Below are 13,134 nucleotides of genomic sequence, written 5' to 3'. Positions count from 1 at the left end.
GCTGGTCCTATTGTGGGCTGCTGAAGAACTGAGACTGTAAATGTTTCTTTTAAAATGGGCATCCAAGGGCATGTTCTGGATCTCTCGTTACTCCCTAGTGTGATTGTGTGTATTCCCTTAATATCAACTATTAATTTTAGCCCAGCCAGCCCTTGATACTGCTTGAGCAAAGCCATTTGTAAGAGGGAGAGCGCAAGAGCTGGACTTACTGTTGGCAACATCTAGATCACGGAGATGCTTAGAGACTGACCACAGCTAAGGAGGCTTTGGCCCCTTTTATTTATACTCAGATGGTTTTTTTCTTTACTGACATTATGTTTTTTGGCACATTGCTCAGACTGAAGAGCTGTCCCGTGGGAAAAGAGGAGAACTGTAAGGGAGCATCATGGCAGCTGCACAACTCTCTCCGTCTCTGAAACAGCCACTGGGTTTATCAATCGCCTGTATCCCAGAGGGAGGGCTATGCCTCTGGGCTTTGGACTTTGCTTTAGCAGCAGAAAAACCTGTGACGGGGCTGTAGCGATAGCCTTCTGCTCCATCCTCCTGGCCACTTCAACCCTACTAAGGCCCGTTCCCAGCCCCTGCTGGCAATTCCTGGCTGGGCAGGTTTGATTTTCGGAGGGATGCAGCTGTAGGTGTCCATTAGTGGGGAGAAAGCAGTGCCATTATGCTTGCTTATCCCTTATCGACATACTTTGAATAAAAGTCCATGATGCTTGGTGGTTTTATTGACATACATTAAAAAGAGCCTCTGCCAAGAGATTGGGAAGTTATGGCAGCTAATTAGTAGAAAAGCCATTAAAAGGCATTTGATCTTAAAAGTAGCAAGGTGTGAAAACTGTTTTTGTCTATAAGGCTGATTGGTTGTGCAATGTCAGTTCCAAGGCCAGATCGTAAAGCAGGGCTGCTTAATGTAATCATTAAAAAGTAAAAATCTTGATTTTTCCAACTGTTCTGAAGACGTTATTTTTAGGGTGAGTGTTCCTGTTAAATGTGTCTGTGCTCCTAAACCAAAACGATGTGAAAGGAAACAAATGTGAGATTTTTGTTTCACATCAGCAGCCTGGCTGATAGGGCTTTCACACCAGGAGCCTGCTCTCTGGGATCTCTCAAAAATGGAAATGCAAAGCTTAGTTCAGCCAGAACACAAACCAGAGCATTAAGACTGACTTTGGACCAGGCCCAGACTAAACAAGAACACATCAAACCTCTATCTTTCCCGGAGCTTGCTGACGAGCCCCTGAGATAGTCACAAGGATCGCCGTGGGTTTGGAAGCTCTGTTGTCGAATCTATGGGCTCAGGGGTCACCCCCGTTATCTGGTGCTGCCGGTCACATTCTGCCCCCGCCCCCCCCCCCCCAGCAGCATCTGCCCAGCATGGTTCTGGGGAAAGGACATCCAACAATGGTTCTGCAACCTCATTTTGCCCCAGTTCCCGTCCCCCGTCCCCCCCCCCCCGGCTTTCCCCAGCTCTTCGGGAGCCCCGGCTGCCAGCTGGGTCGTGGACCGTGTTTCTCTGCCGGAATTCCTGCTGCTCTGTTTCAGCTGTTTGCCGGCCCCTGTGGCCAAAGGCCCTGCAGGCTGTTCTCCTTAGAAATCACAACAAGAAGAAGAATGTAACATTAAAAATAATCCAAGCATTAGATTATGAGCTGCTGCGGGGAAGAAAAACCCAACCAAACAACAAAAAAACCCCAACAAAACCCAAAACACCACAATATCCTACTTCTCTCTGCCTGAACTCTTTTCCTGGATCTTTCCAGGGAAAAAAGTCAGTTTATCTTTTTCCCCTTCCAGGCTGTTGGGTAGCTTTCAGGCATGATCCAAACTCCACTGAAGTTAATGGAAAGTTTTCAAGGTCTCTGAATCGAGCCCCAAATGCAGGGTGGTAAAAAGTGTGAGTGTCCTGCCTTACCCTCAGGGTGAAAACAGACATGTCCTACAAGTGTTGCATGTTAGTGCTCTGTAAGTAGTCCTCTCCCTTTCCCCGTTTCTCCGGCACACATACAGGTCTCTCTGGTGATAGGGTAGTTGAACCTTTTCTCAGAAAGGAGGACGGGCCTGGCTCCCTTCTAGCAATGAAGTTTCCATTAGCAACGGGGTTGCACATCACTCCTTCTCCTGGTCCTTGGCTGCATAATTTCACATGGAGCCCTGTGGAGGTGACTCTGCAACTGTATGAAACTTTACCTGGTAACACCATAGGTCTCTGGATAACGCACCATCTGCTTCGGGTCGGGCTGAAAAACTCGATGTGATTTCTGTAAAGAGTCACCAAACCATCCATTTGGCCCAGGCCATCTGTGTTTTAAACTGTCAGCCTTTAAATTTTATTCTCTGATATGAAAACAACCTTAGGTAGCAAATTTTTATTGCCAGCCTAACAGACGAGACATCGGCTGGTGCCGCAGGCAGATAAACTTCTACAGACTTGAGTGATTACTGATGCAAGCCCTTGTACCAAGGCTATTAAAGAGGCCAGATGAGGATTTGGCCATAAAATTGTCCCACATACATACAGACAGAGCGGTAGAGGCTCAGATGACGACAACTGTTTTAAACCCTCTGATTCATTAAACTACTATGAGTTTGACCGGCTCTGCTTCCCAGACCTTACTTTGCAAATAGCTGCGGTGGAGGTGATTTACCAGTGGCTACATAAGCTCTCTTGGGTACAGTTTGTGCCAGGCACAGCTCAGGACAAGGTTTGCCAAAGCATCTTATCAGGTTCTTTCACAAAGACATTGAACTTTGTAGCAAAAAACACACACTCCCCTCCTCACTTAGCACCATTTTCTAGTGAAAATGAATATCACACAGTCGTAATGAAAATCCCACATCGAGCCACTACTTGTTGTAGTAGCTTGATTTTTCCAGAAGTGATGCCTCAGGCAAGTTTCAAAATTTAAATTTCTGATACTCTTCTTGTTTCCCCAAAGCTGTTTTTTTCATGAACTTTCTTTTCTAAGCTGTTACAACTTCCTGAGAAATCTGGGGTCTCTGTGGCTTCCTCCAGCTTTCCTCCTCCTGACCGTGGGACTCACTGAATACCACAAAGCCACAGAAAAGCAGGGCTGAATCCTCTGCCCCCGGGCAAGATCCACCACAGACATACCGTTTCTGACAGATGTCTTGACAAAATGTTAGCTGGTTCTTAAACACCCATAGCACCTGTGTGATATTCAGCAGCCCTCTTGAAGTGTTTCAGCCTTTTTTTTCTCATGCCTGGCTCAAGCCTTCAGCTCAATCCATCAATAAAAAATCCTGAAGTCCGGTGGCTCAGGTATGGGCGCACGTGTCCTCCGTGGGTTAGGTTAGGCAATGCGAACACCCTGCTACGTGCATTTTCATAGCATACCTGACTGATTTGGAATAAGACTCTTCTAAGGATCTCCTCCCAACCCCTATGGTGTGGTTAAAGGCCAAAAGAGTGAAGCACATCTTGCCAGCTGTGCCGTAGGTGCTCAGAGAGGGTGATCAGTGGTGGCACCACCGGTGGAGAAATGCAACGATAAGCAAGAAGAGATTTTTTTTTTTCCCATGAAAGCTGTCAAAATTCCTCTTCTTCGTACCAGTTATTATGAAAACTGCTCATACACGCCCACCACAGCGCACAAGAACATGAGAGCCTGATCTAGAACTCGTCCTCAGTCACCTTACATCTTCCCTCTGCTGCTATCAGAGTCTGGGCTGTTGTGACCTCTTCATTGTACGGCAGAAGATTCATTGTCTTTTCCTCTGTTAATGTTGGCCATTTCAGACATAGTCATTGTGATTTCTTTGTGGGTGGGTTAACTACACCTGCATCGTTGTGGCAGAGGTGAAAAAAAAAATAATTTCCTAAGCAAAGATTTTGCAACCTACTCGCTGGGGTACTATGATTTCCCAGCAAGCTGGCAGCATAGGACCACACTGAGATAAATATTTCTTAATGTCAAATAATTTTTGGGTGCCTAAACAATCTTCAGGATAAAAGCATTTTGTCAGCCTGTAGGTGTACCCAGACAAGTGAGATACCTGTGGAAACAGTGTATGATCCCTTAGGGAACAGTCTGTTTCTCCATAGTGCCATGGCACAAAAAACCTTTGCCCTAAGCAGTGGCCCTGACTTTATTTAGGATCACTGCTATATACTCAAGGAAAGGCTCTTGGTTTGGATTTTCTGAGGGGTTTTATTTTTTTCAGTTCTTATTTCACTACTTAGATTGTACATGTTTTCATTGCCTACATAGACTTTGCAGTGGTTCTTAAAAATATGCAGACCTGGGGTTTTTTTTCTTTAATATGCAGTCACTTTTAGGGATCCCGCACTGTACAGCACAGTAAACAAGCAGGTAAGGCTGTGGGGCAATGAGCCTTCTCCGAGCAGCCCATCCTGCATTGATTAATTATTGCTGTCATTATTGTGGTTGTTGCTATGGCTATTATTATCAAAACTACTAACAATGATAATAAATATTGTAGCTGGTTTAGGTTAGCTTCTGTCAGCATCTCTCTTTTCAGTGAAGCAAGGTCCTTGCTGAAACTGCTTCCTGCTGCAAAAGATTATTCTGAACCACTTCTTCCATCACGCTCACAGCAGATACTTTCCAGATACTCTAGCTCACCAGACGCTCCTTGGAAATGTCAGATGTGTCTTCCGTGAAGAGCTCCTGTTTTTAACAATATATTAATATTTCAAGCAAATACTTGGCAAGTCTTCAGATTTTGCCAGTGGGTCCTAGCATCTTAGGAAAAAAAGGAGATTTATGGACAGCGCTGGTGGAGGGGTGGACATCAGGCATGTAAAAAGCATACCTTGTGGTTTTAGTGACGCATGAAATATAATCACAGATGGTAGTGGGGTGCATTCCAGTCACGGTGACAAAGATAAAAGGCAAGGCGAAGATTTGCATTACTAATTATTTATGGGAGCCTGGTGTTCAACTATGCAATGCTGCCGTGGGTAGATTGCCTTTCAGAAAAGTACTGTAACATTAGCTGTCCCCTCGAAACATCCTCTCAGTTATTTTTCCATAGATGAGTAGTGACATGGCAGAAGTACAACTTGTCGTGCAGGTGTGACTGGAGTGCAGGACACTTGGGGGTTTCTCCTTGTGCTCCCCAGGTAAGTCAAGTTTTACCACAGAGCCTCCATGGACCAGGGACACAAGTAGCTGCCCAAGAAAGAGGATCTCAGCCATCCTGCTCCACCCAGGATGAAATTCCAGATGGGTACAAGTCCTCTCCTTCCTGCCTTTTCTTTTGGCCTGTTTCTCCTCCCTCTCCCTTCACTCCAGATTACAGTCTGGCCAGTTTTAATGTGTCATCTGACAGGCACCTTTTAGCTTACTATTATCAGATGGCTTAGACAATTCTTGCCCTGCCTGGTCTTGGCTGTTCACTCTTATCCACAAACTACCTCCCCAGCTAGGCTGAAATAAAGTGGCTTTTTTCAAAATTTTGTCTGTTGGGTTTGGGTTTTTTTTGTTTTGTTTTGTGGTTTTTTTTTCCATCCAGATTTGTTGCTAGATCTGGCATGAGAGCAGCGGCAGAGCTATGGGAACAAGGAGAGTCGGTGACTGTATAAGAAAGAAGCCGGGTCCTACAGCAGGGCTGCTACATGTGGAAAGCATTGCAACCGTCAGAGCGACGTGATGGGCTGAGGGCAGCACGTTGCCCACTCCTCTCTGCCAAGTGAGTGTAAAAGCAGTGTTGTCCCTAAATATTTCAAATACAGAGGGAGTCTGAGGCTTTAGCTTGAGGTTAGGCTGCCAGGCACCTAAGTGGATTTTTTCGTGGTGTATGTTTGGTTGTGCAATGCAGTCCTTTTATTTCCTGGGCTGTAAAGTCAGAGGTACACATATACAGGAGGGAGGGCATGTAGATGCTACAGCTTAAATATCTACATCTGAGTGAGTCACCTCAGGCACCAGGTACAGCCTGTGGAGCCCAGAGCACTATTCAGCTTACCCAAAAGTAAGAGGACATCCTCACTCGGTTAAACATCCTCACTTGGTTAAACAGTGAGCACTGCTAAAACAAAACAAGACAAAACCCCAGCTAGTAGCTGTAAGGACTGGTTCAGAAAAAGAGTTGCTCCGAGTCAACCTTCCCCTGGAAATCAACCCCTGGTGTTCTTCTGAGTTAGCAGAGATTGTCTTCAGAGCTGAATTCAGAGTGGGAGAAGGGCAGGAGAGCCCGCCTGTGGTCCACAGATACCTTTTTCAATTTTTTATTTTGCCACTGAATGTTTTTCACACAGCACCCCAGAAACTGCACTACCACCTCCTTAAATGAAGCTGATCCAGGCACAGGCTGGGCTGGGCCGACACAGGCTTGCAGAAGAAGGTTTTAAAGCAGAGCTGCTTAAAGCATGCTAGCGGATGGCAGGTTATTTACACGTCAGAAAACACTCCTGCTGGACACAAACAACCATAAACACTGACCCTTTACAAGCCTGCTTTCATGCTCAAAGAAACCTGATGCTCAGCCATGTGGAGGAATCATTTCTTTCCTCTCCGTAGCAGAAAGTTCACTGAAATGGAAAGCAGCTCTTACAGCTGAGTGCTCCAACTGGAATTATTAAGTACTTTTCAATAGCTGGCAAAATGATGTATTCACTTTATCAGTTATCATGTAAATACTTTGTACTAAAAGCGCTAAACCATCTTTTGCAAGATTAGATTGGATTAGACACATACCAAAAAAATTACTCTTAATGAAAATGTTTAGGTCTGAAAGAGGATTTAAATATTATTTTCTATCACTTTAGGGCCTTTGTATAATGGAGAATCTGGTCCTTTATGTTTAAATGGTTTAAAGCATCCAGCTTAAACTGCATTACTCAGGAATTTCCGTGTTGCCATTAATAGCCCACTCTTAATTTGAAGTACAGAGGAAGAACAGCAAGCAAAACCTGAACTTCCAGGCATTTTCTAGTTCAGACCTATCTCACTTTCCTATATTAAAAGATGTGATTTATACGCTAAGTTAACAGACTCTTAAAACAAGACACTAAAAGCAGAGGTTGTAAAGCGTATAGTTTACCTGAGCTGCCTCCAGGAGTCCTTCTATATCCCACGCTTGCCTGAGCTGAGCCTTTCAGGCTGAGTTAATCGGGATTTAACAGAAAAACACTGCCACAAGCTTACCCGAACGGCAGGCACGATTCCCTGCAAGGACACCCTCCTTCTGCATCGGCGTCACGGCTGTCCCTGCAGGCAGCGGTGGCCTCTTTCCCCACGTAAGGCTCACCCAGCCCCAACCAGGTGCCCTGCTGCTCCCCCGTGGGTTCTCCTTCTGCCGGAGGGGGGGCCTGAGCCCCATCTTTGGGGCAGGAGAAAGCCCTGCCTTTGGGGAGGGCAGATCTCGAAGCCAGCTCTGGGTGGAAGTCAGGGACATCACCTGCGGGAGTCCCCGTGCCGTCTTCTTCACCTCGTCTCCCTTGAGCTGGCGTTTTGCGTTATGCACCCACAGGCGATGGGGGTTTGATAAATAGCAATGTAGTTATGAGACGGACAGACTGCACCAGGGACAGACATTTCCCCATTGCTATCACGGGTCTTTTTTTCTCCTCCACCCTCTCTCTGAGATTACACCTGCATCTTTCCACTGTCACGGTGGGCAAGAGGTGCCAGGGGTCGGCCCGGAGGGGCGAGGGAGGTGGGAGGAAATGTTTTTGGTTTGCAGGACAAGGAGCCCACTATATTCATGGTACCTGGATCCATGCCCACACCACCAATCCTCTGGGATCAGCTCCCAACCCTGGTTTTCAAGCCTGTGACCCCACAGCCCCAGGAAAAGACCTAAACCTGTGCTCAGTTCTGAGAACTGTACACGCTCGTGGCGTGTCTCGGACAGGACGGACATTCGCACACCTTTAAATCTTCTCCTGACCCAGGGGTCTTAAGAACGTGCTCAGAGTTGGTTCCAGGGAAATCAGTCTCATAATTTGGAAGCTGCTTCCCAGCACAGCTCGGACATTTTCTCTCCTTGAGTTATTGACACGCAGCGTGACGAGGACTCTCAGGTACAAGTTTGGGGTAGTCTGAAAAATACAATTGGGGGGGTACCACTGAGATGTTCACGTTTGGCCACAGCCTTTTTCCTTTCAGAGCCTTTTTCTTTTTCCTTTTCGTGGCTCTCCACGGCGAAGCGATGTTCCCAGCAGGAGCTCTTCAGCCCAGCTCGGGAGGGCACGATCCTGCCTCCTCGGTCACAGCAGCACCGCCGTGTCTTCCCCTCACTCGTGGGCACGCGTCGTGGTTGAAGGTGATTTAACAACCCTCGGGCCTCTGCAGGGGGTTTTAGCCTTTTACTGGGGAATCTTGGCACCCTTCGGTACATTTTATTTTGAAAGAAATTAAACCACTTCCACCTATATGCTTAGGTGATTTTAAAATGTGTTTTTACGTTATCTGAACGGTCAGTTAATACTCTACAAGATTTCATATTCTGGAAAAAAATTCTGCATTTTTCACCAGCCATTAGCCCTGCAATATCTAGCTCCCTGGAGCTGTGAGACCATTTTATAAGCACACAGAAAAGTTGCAAACCTGTCTCTTGCCTGCACCCATCTCCTCTGTAACCCCATCAAGGCATGGCAGCGTGCAAGTGGGGAACAAGCATTACGGCTGGGGCCGTCCCTGTCGGGTCTGGGTGAAGTTCACACGGATGATAACACTGTCCGGTCTGCTAGGCAGAGAGAGAAGAGGTAGCAGAATTTTCACCCAAACTCTTGCAAAAAGGCTGATATTCCCCACTCGTTTGTTTGCTAGTGAAACATGGGTTGGCTTGGGGAATTTCAGCTGTGAGGCGGTCTGTATTCGGAGAATTATGTGGGCTCTTTTTTTCAGCTCTCTGTATTTTATTTTTGCTTTTTTTCTTCACTTCACAGAAGTTCATTGAGAATACTGGAGTACCTGAGGGAGGTTTGGAGCTGGTTTTGGATTGTTTTTCATTCCCTTTTGATCTGGAGACATGGTGTCCGTATCATCAGTCCAAAACAGTGATCCAAAAAAAACCCCAAACCCTCTGCTCAGGGCCTGCCTTACAAACATCTCTCCTTGATCTACTTATTTGCTGTGCACTGTACAGCTCTGCTCCTGCCTGCAAAGGCTTCTCCTTTCCCAGGGCTTAACTCGGGGCGTTGGGGTCACCCACCTACTAGTTGATGGCTGAGTCCCTGCCATTACAAATCTCTCTCCTGTACGAGCGCTAAACCTCTGCTCGTGGTTCTCCCCTTCTGGAGAAGCTCATTTTGGTTCCACCACCTCAGGTCTTCTAATAAGGGGTGGCAAAAGAGAGCAGAAAACCTAAGCTGCGGGAGCTGAGCATGGGTCACGATGGTCACAAATGTGATGGGGAAGTGCCTGTTTCAGAAATAGGAGCCAAGCATGTCTAGTAGCCTATAAATAAACAACTTTGGGGCCCAGGCTTTCAGACACATGTATGTGTCACAGAAATGCCTGTTACAACTCTTCAGCACTTTAAAACTGAAGTTATAGCTACAGGCACATGATGGGGAGCAAGGGCATGAGGAGACCCGAGATGTATAGCAGGTCACATATGGCATTTGTAAATTATGATAGAGCAACTTCACCGCCACAGACAAATGAAAGAGCTTCTGGGAGGCTACTTGAGACCCGTTCTAACCTGTCGGGCTACATCTGTCTTATTTTGGGCCAACAGGCACTGCCTCTTAAGGTGGCAGCTGTAACCTAGTCTGTCTACAGTAATCTGTCATACTCTCTAGCTGCATCAGTTGCCCTACCTTCTGCATCCCAAAACGAAGCCTTAAGCACTCCCAGTGACCGTGTGCCTGAGGGATCAATCACTTTCCATAATTATCAAATAAAGAAAAAGGGATGGGTTAAACTGTCATTAAAAAAAATGCAGTGAAGATATGATTGTGGCATTTGTCAGCCCAGTGTGTCTCACGTGGAGATAAGCAGTGCAGGTACAAGGTAGCCTGAAGGTTAGATGGACTGCCAATGCTTAATTTCTCCAGGGATGTGCTCTAGATGAAGCTGTACTCTACATCACAGTCTCCCCTGCCTCTGTGTAAGAAGCTGGCCGGATTAAGCAAGTACAAGTATGCCGGCTCATGCAAACATCACACCTTCCCCTTGCATGAGGGCTTACTGCTAGGGCTTGCTACCTCAAAGGCTTGTATATCTTATTTGTGCAAGCCTAGACATCCCTGTTTGGTATATCTTGACTTCCCCAAAATGAAAGCTTTGAGGAGGTTTCCCTGACGTAATTAATTTGCCTTTTTCCAGTCTCCCAAATCTGTTCTATCGCTCACTCGCAGGTTCATTTCCCTTCACAAAGCAACATTCGCAAGTGGCAAATCTAGCCGATCTTTTCAGTATGGTGCACGTTTCCATAGGTAACTCTCCCCATGACCACGCCACTATCAGCAAACCCCACTCCATCTCTCCTCTCGCCTGAGCCCCCAAAACACTCAGCCCCGCTACCGCAACACAGAGCACAGCTGGCTCAGCTGGGCTGATACAGCTCTGCCTGAGTCTGTACTGAGAGAACCGAGCCACCTAAAAACACTCTTAAAAAAATAATAATATAGCCCGACTGGTTCCCCCACTTGGTTCAGCGTGTGCTCCCCACAAGCGAACCTAGGAGTGCAAGTGAAGTGGAAATTACTGCCGAAGGTGGGGAGGTTGGCAGAGGATCTTCTACGTGGAGTGGCCACAGAAAGCCAATCTGTGGTATCACAGAAAGCTGCTCGCACCATGGGAAGCTCTCATGGTCAGAAGGTTTCGGGCTCAGTCTCTGTGTTTGCAACCGTCCACTCCCAAGAGATCAGAATCAAAACCAGTACGGCAGGTTAACGGAGGTGGCCAGTGAATTTCGAGCATGACTCATATCTGTGGGCTTTTCTCCAAAAAGAGTTTCTTGTCTAGCGTATCTCTACCACCACACAGAGCCCACAGCTTACACCTCAGATCAGCATTATCTGGTGTGGGAAGGTGGCCAAATGACTAAAATAAACAGGAGAGCTCAACAGAAGCCTCCTGCTACATTTGGGTTGTAACATGATTCTTATTTCACCTTTTTTTCTCTTGATAAGAGGGCATGCAATCTGCCTGAGAGACTCAAGAAACAAGAAGACTTCAGTCTCATGATTAAGGAGAACAAAGTATTGGGAATAATCTGTGTATGGGGAGCAATACTATTTTGAGCACAGTTTGGGAGAGTGCTTGTTCAGTTAACAGATAAATCAGTCGGTGGACAAGCCTTCAAATGAAGCTCTAATTTGTTCTTCAGAATAGAGTCAGGAGGTGTGTATGGATCGAAGAAACCACACACTCCGGTAAAGAATATAGGAGTCTTACCTCTAAAGTCTTTCCCTCATAATTTTAACCAAGGCACATAACAGGAGACATTTTTTAAATGTACGCAAACCACAGGATCACTACAGAGGGATGGTTATCCCCAGCTTACAACATGGAGCAGGCTGGTGTTTAACTGTGCGCTGAGATTTTGAGTGCTCCTTTTTGCTTTGTTTTTTGCACAGCACCCAGCACAACTGAGCCACTGACTTGGCCACCTCCTGAGTGCTGCAGTAATTAAAAATATTTATTTAATAATAAATGTGGCTATTGCTTTTAAGGGGATTCCAGTTAGCATAGATTATTTCAGCATAGTCTCATATACCATGGAAAAGCTCCTGAAATCAATTTATTTTATGATGAAGAATAATTATGAGACTTATTAATGAACATGAATCCTTGCTTAAAAATTTCCCTGTTAGCCAGGTAAAGGATGCTAACACTCCTTATTTACACCTTCAATATCTCATGCTTTCATATATCAGCAAACATAGAGGGCTACCATTAAACTGTGAAATGGCTTTGTGCAAACCAGGGTCTGCCATTCAGGACCTCTGGCATCAGGGGATCGCTATCCCCTTTCGTGTCCTGACCAGTTCAGTCCAGGGAAGCGTACCACCTTGGGCCCAGTCTATTCTGGTTACCACCATGGGCTCTGAACAGCTGGCTATTACTTATTCTCGCGGTTGAGTCCTTTGAAGCCCTCCAAAGGGTCAAGAAGTCAAGACCTTGGGTTGTTAAACGTGAAAGAAATAAAAGGCAAATCCAGAATGGTGAACCTCCTCCCAAAGTGCCTGCAATTCCGTGTGAAAGAGAAGGAGAGCGAAGTGGTCCCGTTTCACCGAGTTCATCCTGGAGACAGGCTCTGCCGTGCTATTCCCCCGTATCTTACGGTGACTCCCTCGGCATGACAGCAGGGGACTTTGGCCCCCGAAATGCCTTCCTGACTACTGCTGCTGACCTCGCGGCTGCTTGTGCAGAGCCGAACTTTGCCGTCCCTCCCCAGGAGCTGAGTTTCCGAGAATGCTCTCTGCTGCCTATCAGCCCTTCTGCAGAGGTGATGAATTGCTGCTGATAGTCCTCTTCAAGGGAGCCAAACAAACCAGGAGGAGCTGTGTAAGGCTTTGACATTGATTAAGGCGCGCGGTGGTTATCCACCATCATGTGTCTGTCATTAGCTATTAATTAACCTAAGTAAAAGATAAACATTGGCTTAAGAAGCCATTCCCAGGCATTAAGAATTTGCTCTTACTGTATATCCATACCCTAGCATCTGCAGAAAGCGAGTTAAGTAGCTCTTAATTTCTCTGGCTATATGTGTCAAACAGTATTTGCTCTTAATGTTGGAGAATGTCATCTCGCTTCTGGCATGGCTGAAATTTTATGCCCTGTTCAATTTTTAGCAACCTGCCTACTGTCAGTCTACACCAATGACGGCAACTAAAGCTGTCTGGGAGTCTGAAAAGGATTTCCAGGAAAACCCTTGGTAGGATGATACAGTGCATTATTTGAGTAGGTGCTGGACAATCTTCTTGGCTCTGAAGCCAAATGCATATTTTGGCTGGCATGGGGCTTCCCCCACAGCTGCTGCTCCTCACCCCTCCCACAGCACCCGTGATGGCTCCCAGCGGTCCCTAGGCTGCAGGAACCCATTGGGAACAGGCTGGACACATGCACGTGGACCCGCTCACTCAGACCTCCGCTAATGTGCCAATGCCTCTGCCCATCCATCCCGGGAACTGGAGGGTGGCCGAGTCATTTTTGCAGGTGAGCCATCACCACACGATCCATCTGCTTGTGT

The 13,134-nt window shown here is 46.6% G+C and overlaps 1 protein-coding gene across 1 annotated transcript in view; it reads right to left on the bottom strand.

Annotated features, from left to right (window-relative positions):
• FHL2 (four and a half LIM domains 2) overlaps positions 1–7,216 on the bottom strand; it is a 62,579-nt gene extending 55,363 nt beyond the window's left edge. The window contains exon 1 of the mRNA XM_049834062.1: positions 7,030–7,216. The gene's annotated coding sequence lies outside the window, so the exon portion shown is untranslated. The remainder of the gene's footprint in view (positions 1–7,029) is intronic.
• Positions 7,217–13,134: the final 5,918 nt, after the last annotated feature.

The sequence above is a fragment of the Accipiter gentilis genome, chromosome 31 (genome assembly GCF_929443795.1).
Source record: "Accipiter gentilis chromosome 31, bAccGen1.1, whole genome shotgun sequence".
In the NCBI taxonomy this organism is placed as follows: Eukaryota; Metazoa; Chordata; class Aves; order Accipitriformes; family Accipitridae; genus Astur; species Astur gentilis.
Note: the sequence above shows the minus strand (reverse complement) of the source record. Positions and strands in the feature narration are given on the sequence as shown.